This window comes from Zalophus californianus, chromosome 15 (assembly GCF_009762305.2).
Source record: "Zalophus californianus isolate mZalCal1 chromosome 15, mZalCal1.pri.v2, whole genome shotgun sequence".
NCBI lineage: Eukaryota > Metazoa > Chordata > Mammalia > Carnivora > Otariidae > Zalophus > Zalophus californianus.
In genome coordinates this window covers 24145290-24154225 of record NC_045609.1, presented here as the reverse complement: position 1 = coordinate 24154225, position 8936 = coordinate 24145290, and the positions used below count along the sequence as shown (strand labels likewise).

The 8936-nt window shown below is 44.6% G+C and overlaps 1 pseudogene; it reads right to left on the bottom strand.

Moving 5' to 3' along the window:
* Positions 1 to 471: 471 nt before the first annotated feature.
* LOC113920592 lies at positions 472 to 1073 on the bottom strand (annotated as a pseudogene).
* Positions 1074 to 8936: the final 7863 nt, after the last annotated feature.

Below are 8936 nucleotides of genomic sequence, written 5' to 3'. Positions count from 1 at the left end.
ATATCTCTGTGCGTATGTGATTTTCTCTGGGAGACTTTCTTCCTAGGCCCGCCTCTTACTCTTTCTCACAGAACACCTCTCCCATGCTTTCTTCTTAGAGCCTGTGTCACATTTCAGAATCAGAGAATAATGTGTTTAGTTGCTTTCTGGACTGTTGCCCCGTCTTCTATGGTGGGGATGTAACAGTCTTTTCCCCATCGTCTTGCCAGCAGCTAGCCCACTGCCTGACACACAACTTTCCATAATGCTGGTTAATGATGAATAAATATCCCACATCGTAATCCTGGGATAAATCTAACTGTAAGGAACTCACATTTTTTTTTTTTAACTTTTAGAAGCTGTTTATTTTTTTCCAGCCTTATTTCCATTTTGCTTGCCTTTGTGGAAGAGCAGCTTAAGGCCACTCATTGGTCTTTCCTCCACATTCAGTGGCCCGGGCAGTGGGAACCGGTGGGCTGAGCACTCCAGTTTTCAGTAGGGAACTGCTGAGTCGCTACCGAGGGCACCTGCCCCCACTCTGGACCGGGCCACGACTTCAGGCTGAGTAGCAGGGGACTCAGGAGCTGGAGCAGCCCATTCACCCTGAAATTCCCCCAGGGTTACTTCCTTTCCAGCAGCGGCCTGCTCTTGGTCTCTTCAGGCTCTCTACCGAAGTAGAGATCACGCAGGACTCCCATGGTCGCTCAGCCCTGGGATCAGTCACCGCCAGAAGCCACCGGGGAGGCTGCCTGGATCTGGTTGGTGAAGGTCCCAGAGGTGAAGCGGCCCGCAGTAGGAGTGGCTCCAGGGCCAGCAGCAAACGTCAGCCCAGCTCGCTGGCTGGGACTCCTGGAGGACAGGATGCTCACAGCCCCCCCCCCCGGGTTTTCAAGGGCAAAGATGGCACGAGCTGCCGGCAGAAGCTTCTCCCAGGTTGTCTTCAGATGTATGCTGTAGATGCCCTCACTTTTCCTTCCGCAGATGTACTGGTCCATGTGGAAGCCAAGGTTAGTGCCACCCAAGTGGGTTCTTGCTGCAAGGAATTTGAGGGCATCCTCTTCCTTCACTGGCAGGACATCAAGGGCTCTGGACATTGTGAATGTTTCCCTTTCAGGTACGACGGGAAACGCAGAAGGTCGCCGTGGGGACCCCTCTTGGGGTAGTGTAGAAAAAGGTGGAATTCACATTTTCTCTCCTCACAGAGGAGTCATAGTTCTTAGGTTTGCAATCCCAGAGTCTTAGAGAAGCCACCCAGAAAACGGAAGTCCTGTTTATCTCTAGATTTAATTTTTTGTTTGTTTCCTTATTTGGAAATTTCCTTATTTCCTTCCTAAAATTGAGGTATAACTTAATGCAGAGTAAATTGCACAAATACTAAATGCACAGAAGGTGAATTTTTCATATGTACACCCCATGGAAACATAACCCAAATCATGATCAAGAATACTCTAGAAACCATCAGGCTCCTTTGTACGCTTCCGATTCCTTAACGCCCTCCCTGCCCCAGCTGGTCAGTGGAGATCCACTGATTTCCATCTCTGTAGGTTAGTTTTACTGCTTTGAAACCTCATGCTCATGGAATCATACAGTGTGTATGTTTTTGTTTCTGCTTCTTTTCCTCAGTATGTTTTGAGATCTTATCAAGTTGCTGTGTATAACAATAATTTCTCGAGTAGTATTTTGTTGAACGTATATACTACAATTAATGCATTCTACTACTATCAGATGTTGGATTGTTTTCAGCTTTGGACTGTTATGAATAAAGCTGCTAGGAATACTCTTGCACACACGTTTTGGTGGGCATGTCTCTGGGGATAGCATGGGGAGTGGGATTGGTGGGTCTGTATCATTAAATCAGGTTCTTTTGTCCTGTGGTGCATCCTTCAGAAAGTCCTGGCACATCTCAATCTAAACTTACAACTGAGATAAGCCGGGGGTCAACATCCATGTTGCACTTGGCTTCTGGTCTGCGAGGAATCCTTTCTATGGCTTTTAAATACATTTCAGGGGTTTGTGTCAAAGTCATTTTACTATTTGACCCTGAGCCTGTGTGATGACGAGCCTGAGCTACGTGAACAAAAAATCATAATCGGAAGGGGGTCTTCCTGTTGAAGCTTCGGCAGGAACCCTGATAAGTCATCTCAGAGATGGAGCTCTGAGCCAATAAGAAAACATTATTTGTTTAAATCAGTGAGCTACGGAAACATTTCTAGGACACTTTTTTCAATTACAATTATCCAAAGGCAATAGTTTGGGCTGTTCCTATGCACGGTGGTAGCTGTTACTAATGTGTCATTTATTCACTGACTTACAGCACTGTCAGTAGTAACACTGACCGTCTGCTATGTCCTAGGCATGGGAGACTTCCTGGCATAACCGTGTAGTGATTTCTTTTTTCCCTTCTACAGGAACACATAGAGTTAATAAGCTGCGACTACTGAACAACATTCAGTAAATTCTGTGTGTCCTTTTCCCAAAAGATAAATTCGACCAAAGGAGGAAAAATATAAGCCCCGTAGATTCTTTCACTAAAGGCCTCTTTGTCTAGAAAGAGCACTTGCTTATTGTTTCATATTTCTACCAGAGAATTCCCAAACATACCTCAACGCCCTTCACGACGTAAGAACAGCTCAGAGTCTGTTCCAGGAGCTGTGGTCAGGGCAGTTGGAATCCCATCCCCATTGGAGGTACTGGGGCTATTGCTTCTCTAGACCACAGACAGGGCTGAGACTGCCCCGTGGCTACTTCTAAGAACTCAAGAGGCTTATCAGCGTGGGGGGCTGGGACCACCCAGCAGGGGAAGATGAGAATGTTCAGTAAAGGAACTACTGGATATAGGACACAGGAAATATCTGAATCATGCTTTAAGCGGAGACTCAGAGACAACCACACCATTTGGATACCTCTAAGGAGTCCTGAAACATCTTTCTCATTGCAACAGCACCCCAGGGATAGGAGGCGGTCCCCAATTTTGGCTAAATTCTACAATAGCATTCAATGATTTCATTCCATTCTCACTAGACGCTTACTAGAAACAGATATGATCATCCCCAATGCTAAATGGGGTAATGGGGATTTGAACCCAGGCAGCCCAACTACAGAGAGCCTGACAGTGGGTTCCAACCTAGGGTGACACCTTCCATTCTCCACCCTACCTTCTCAGACTTCATCTGAAAATACCCTGCAGGGGTACCTTTACCATGCAGAGGAGATGAAGAAACAAATAAATATGAGGGAGGAGGAAATGGAAAATAAAACCCCCACTGGGTCTGGCTATTAATGTGTCTGCACTGTTCCTACACTTGAATAGATCTGGTTCTGAGTCTGCTACTGAAAAGGAACCAAAAATGACCTTGAATTGAAACTCTTGCCTAGGGAGGTGCGGTGATGAGCTCAGAGAGACCACAGCACATCTCTGCAAGGGCTCTGAGCACCACTGTCATGGTTGCTTCCAGTGGGCTGAGGGGGTGCTGGTTAGGTGGTTTCCGGTTCTGATGGACTACCTGTCTGCCAATGCCAAGCCTGGGTTTTCCTCTCTACAGGATGGAGAGGATGGGAGGTGAGATGGCCTTTCCAAGGGGGAGAATCTTCCATCAGTGGCTTCTTAAGATGTGTTGACTTTGTGGAGGCAGAACCCCAGTTAACAGGAACATGGGGCAGGGTTCTCTTGAACAATTACCAATGTTAGCCGAGACCTCCCCGACCTCATTTCCTATTGTTCTCCTTATTTGCTCTGCTTCAGCCACACTGGCCCTTTTGCTCTTCTTGAAACATGCCAGGCACATTCTTGCCTCAGGGCCTTTGCACATGCTCTCTCTTCTGCCTGGAACCTTTTCCCTTAGATACCCCATAACTTTTATCTCTCTCAAACCTCTCTTCAAACATCCCCTTTTAAGACCATCCCTTGTTACCTATGCTAGCCATAATTGCATTCTGAACTCCAACCCTCCCCCCCAACACATACACATGCTCTTTCTCCTCTTGCCTGCTTTTGTTTATGCAGAACACCCTACTATCCCCCCTACTGTACATTTTATTGACTTCTCCTGTTTTTTGACTGTCTCGCCTAGTTGAAAGTAAGTTCAACGAAAGCAGGGATGTTTGTCTGCTTGGTTCTGTGTTCCAGCACCTAGGATAGCATGTAGCCAGTGCTCAATAAAAACATGTTGAGTGAATTAGTGAGTGAATTAACGAATCCTAACTCTGCCAGTTAATAACCAGGCAACCTTTCACAAATTAGTTAACTTTTTTCTATGCTTCGCATCTGCGAGGTAAAATTGAGATGATAATTCCTACCCTCCCCTTGTGAGTTTTAAACAAAATTACAAAAGTACACACCAAGCACAATATTTCCATGTCCTCAATGATTTACTTTGTGAGTTCAATGAAGATAATACAAGTAATAGAAGCAAACATTTCTAGATTATTTCGTATGGGCCAGGGACTGCTTTAAGCATTTTTCTTCAAGATTTTATTTATTTATGTGTCAGAGAGAGAGAGAGAAAGAGAGAGGGAACACAAGCAGGGGGAGTGGCAGAGGGAGAAGCAGACTCCCCGCTGAGGAGGGAGCCCAATACGGGACTTGATTCCAGGACCCTGGGATCATGACCTGAGCTGAAGGCAGACGCTTAACCGACTGAGCCACCCAGGCATCCCTGCTTTAAGCATTTAATGTAGCTTAATTCATTTAAGTCTTACAACATCCTGTAAGGTATGTAGTATTATTATCATCATCCTTATTTGAGAAATAAAGACACTGCAGGAGAAACTTGCCCAAGGCGACATAACTAGAAAGTCATTGAATCTGGATTTGAACTCAAGCCTGTCTGTCTCCAAAGTCTGTAACTTAGCCACATCACCACACTGCTTCCCCTTGACAAGAAGACACAATTAATATAATGCAGGCATAGAAAAAATTTATCTGAGTAGTGAAAACTTCAATTTACAGTTTAGTTTTTAAACTACTAGAATGTCTTCATGGATCAAGCACGATAATCATTCAATTTCTAAATCAATTGGAATATTTAGATAGTGGCCAAACTGTATTTAACTCCAAGCCATGAAGTATCTTTGGCCATGGAATACCACCATTGAGGCGATATTTGGAAACTGTGTTTTATTTAGACACAGTCTATATGACCCAATACATTTACATTTTTAAATAGAGAGCAGTGTCATTTAGTTTCCAAAGCCGAGTGGAAACAAAAACTAGGGCCATGTAGACACGCCCTACACTGAGCACCTGCTTTTGAGGTGGCCTCAATTCCGATCCTGTTTTTCTTGTGACCTGGCTTCCATCACTTGTGACTCCTGTGCCTTTAGTATATCTCATCACCAGCAGTTGGTCACTCGTCATCTATTTTAAGTTTGGTTGTTCAAATGCTACATCTCGCTCATGGGAGAGAGCTTGAGGAGGCCGTGTCTTCTCCATTCATGGTGTTGGTTCTATAAGTCACCATATACTCAAAGCGGGGCTCAACACGCACACATTTTCCAAGTCGTCTTTAAAGGTTTTCGGTTCCCTTTTTTTTTTTTTTTGGTTTCTATTGCCCTCCCAGTAGTGGTTAAGACATTGCCAGTTTGTCTTTCTTCTCATGATTTCTCTAGAAGGCTTCATGGCCCAGGAAGGAGTTCAGCTGGGACCCAGTTTTAATTTCTCATTGTTTTCAGTCTGGCTCTTCTTCGTGCGAGGAATAGTAAGTCATTCAAGTCAGCTGGAGACAAAGGATTTTAGCATATTGTATTATGTCACATTATATTTCTTTCTTTCTTTCTTTCTTTCTTTCTTTATAAAGGTTTATTTAATCATTTTAGAGAGAGAGCCCAAGCAGGGTGAGGGGCAGAAGGAGAGGGAGAGAGAGAGGGAGATAAATAGACTCCTCGCTGAGCGTGGAGCCCTAAGTGGGACTCTATCTCACGACCCTGAGATCATGACCTGAGCCAAAATCAAAAGTCAGCCTCTTAATTGGCTGAGTCACTCAGGCACCCTGTCACATTATTTTTAAATGATAAAGGAATTTTCATGGAAATCCAAGAACAGGAGCCATATTAAGTCTTGGCCTCAAGGAGCCCAGAGCTCAAAAGTGACTCTAGGATCACAAAGGCTCCTGGCTGTTCAGCTGCAGAAGTTCATGGATCTTTGATTTCTCTGATTAGACAACACACTACATGTCTACTTCTGGTCCTAGTACTAATTGATGGCTATGTTTGCTTCAAGTTCAGGGCCTTAAGAGAGAATCTGATTGGTCCAGTCCATCTTTTAGGGCAGACTGTAATTCCCTGTGTGTCCAGTCGGCCCAGGGGCCTGGGCCGGGGCCAGTCATCATTGGACAGAGGAGGTGGGGCACTGAATACTTAACGTGGCAGTCTGGGCCTGCCCCTTCAGCAGGAAGTATGGGCTGGGTGGATCCCCACAAAAGAGGCTGTGGGTGGGCTGACACAGTGCTGACCTTTTCAGAATACAGTCTTGTAAAAGAATGATGTGTTACCCAAATCACATAGTGTTATACCCAGGTAAGATGTTGTTATATTGACAAAGATACAGATGCAACATGGAAAGACATGTACAAAACCACATGCATTAGCCATTTGCCATTAACATGCTTAAAACATGAAACCAATGTCATTACTTGTGATATGTTTTATCTAAAAACGTTTGTCCTTTCGTCTGACAAGTCTAGCTGTTAAAACCCTGTGGCTTTCTCAGTCAGGGCCTCCAAGTTTTGGTGAGTAGATAGCACTCGGCACAACGTTAGCTGATGCCATTCATAGAGAGTTCAGTGTGATAACCAATCCGAAGTTGCATCAACCTTTGCAGTTTCCCAGCTAGTTATTGAGGTTTTTCTGTGATTGAGTTGGTCAAAACCCACTGATTAGTTATTACCTTGACTAAGTATCCACTGTGCTTTAAACATGGACAGAATAGACTCATGGCTTCAGAGGTCTCTTGTGTCACGTCTGTGGTGCCTGTGGCACTGGTGAGTATTTCTCTGAAGACCGGTCACAAACCACCCGGGGACCCTGAAGGACAAGGGACATATAGAGGGGCCATTTTGATCAAGATGAGACTGGCAAAGGGCACAGGTCCGGGGCTGGACGCATTGCTGCCATGGGTAGGAGTTACGGTGGCTGTGGCAGCGAGGGGGACTGCAGATATAAAGGTGTGCGACATGACAGACTTGGCCGGCATCTCAGTCCTGGAGGAACAAAATGCCCTGGACACGACCACAACCTTACGTTTAAGGTAATTGTCTTAAGACAGGTTGAGTCCCTACCCACAGCGGGTGTCAGTGACCTGCATTTGTATGAACTCTCTCTCTTCTCGAGTCCCCAGCAGAAACCAGTCTCTCCCGTCACTGAAGGGCCATAGCGCTCCAGCCCTGCTTCTCCATGGCCCACATCACTTTCTACCTGTATTCATAAGCTATCTGATTTTTCCCCACCCTCTGATGGACATTTCTTTCTTTCTTTTTTTTTTTTTAAGATTTTATTTATTTATTTGACAGAGACACAGCGAGAGAGGGAACACAAGCAGGGGGAGTGGGAGAGGGAGAAGCAGGCTTCCCGCGGAGCAGGGAGCCCGATGATGCGGGGCTCGATCCCAGGACCCTGGGATCATGACCTGAGCTGAAAGCAGAGGCTTAACCGGCTGAGCCAGCCAGGTGCCTCCGGACATTTCTTTTAAGAAAACATTAACATCTGATTCATCCTGGTGTTTCTGCCATGGCTCAGAACACAACAGGCATCAAATAAATACGTGTTGGATAAATGGGAGTAAGAATGTAAACTGCCTTTTCAGTCACCAGATCGACTGGGTTCCAATGGTGCCTCACTGCTCTCTCTGCACACTTACAGTATCTGGCACAGGAGGAAGGTCAAGGGGGGACAACTGCTGATTGAAACTAATTTCAGTGTCAAGTTTACTTAAAATCTTCAAATGTCTCTAATGGAGATACCATGAAACACCATCAGTGTTTCTTGTAATATAGGGAAGGGCACACGGGCCCAGTTAATTACGAGAATGAGGACGGAATCCTTAGGGCAGATCAGGGAAGCTGTCTACATGTCGAGAAGGAAGGGAGGTGGGTAATCGTGACATTTCTTAACTGTTTACAATGTGCCAGGCCCCATGGTAAGCATTTTACATACATTAACTCATTTAACACTCAACTGTGAATGTTAAAAGTAATTATCTCTTTATTTATTTTTTGTGGTTTCAGGTTTTTACTTAAATTCTAGTTAGTTAACATAGAGGGTAATATTGGTTTCAGGAGTAGAATTTAGTGATTCATCACTTACATACAACACCCAGTGCTCATCACAGCAAGTGCTCAGGAATTATCTCTTTGCTAGCTACAGATTCTGACTTTTCTATTCTAAAGATGTGTTATTTGTGTAATGATTGTTTTAAAAAATATAATCCCAATTTTACAGCAACTTACTGACGTGTAGCTAAAGTGAGGGCAAACAGAGGACTGGGATTTGCTGGCTGTCTTATTGCCAAGTTCAGCTTGATTGTCAGTAGTATAGTTACAACAATTGTGGATAAGGTTTTGGAAAACTGGGCTCTTCTCAGAACCCAGATCAAGTTAACATCTTCTAGCTAATAGAGAAGTAACTATTTCGTTCTCTAAGCAAAGGGTTTCTCTAAAATCACAGAATATCAGAGGTCATCTTGCCCAATTTTCTTAGTTTTCCAATGATTTGAACCCAAGGAGCTTTGAGGCTTTGGCCTTGAGCAAACCAGTGATGAAACGGGGCATTAGACATTAGCTCTTCGGACTGTAGGGACATTTCCCCATTTTGCACACTGTCAGTCAGAAACCCAGCAAGATGTTGGTGGCATACTTAACTGGATAATTGAGGAAAATTTAATGAAGGGACTATTTAAAAGGTACGGACAGAGTTAAGAAGACCAGCAAAGGCCGTGAAGTGCTCCAGGTCATGCGAGGATGAAG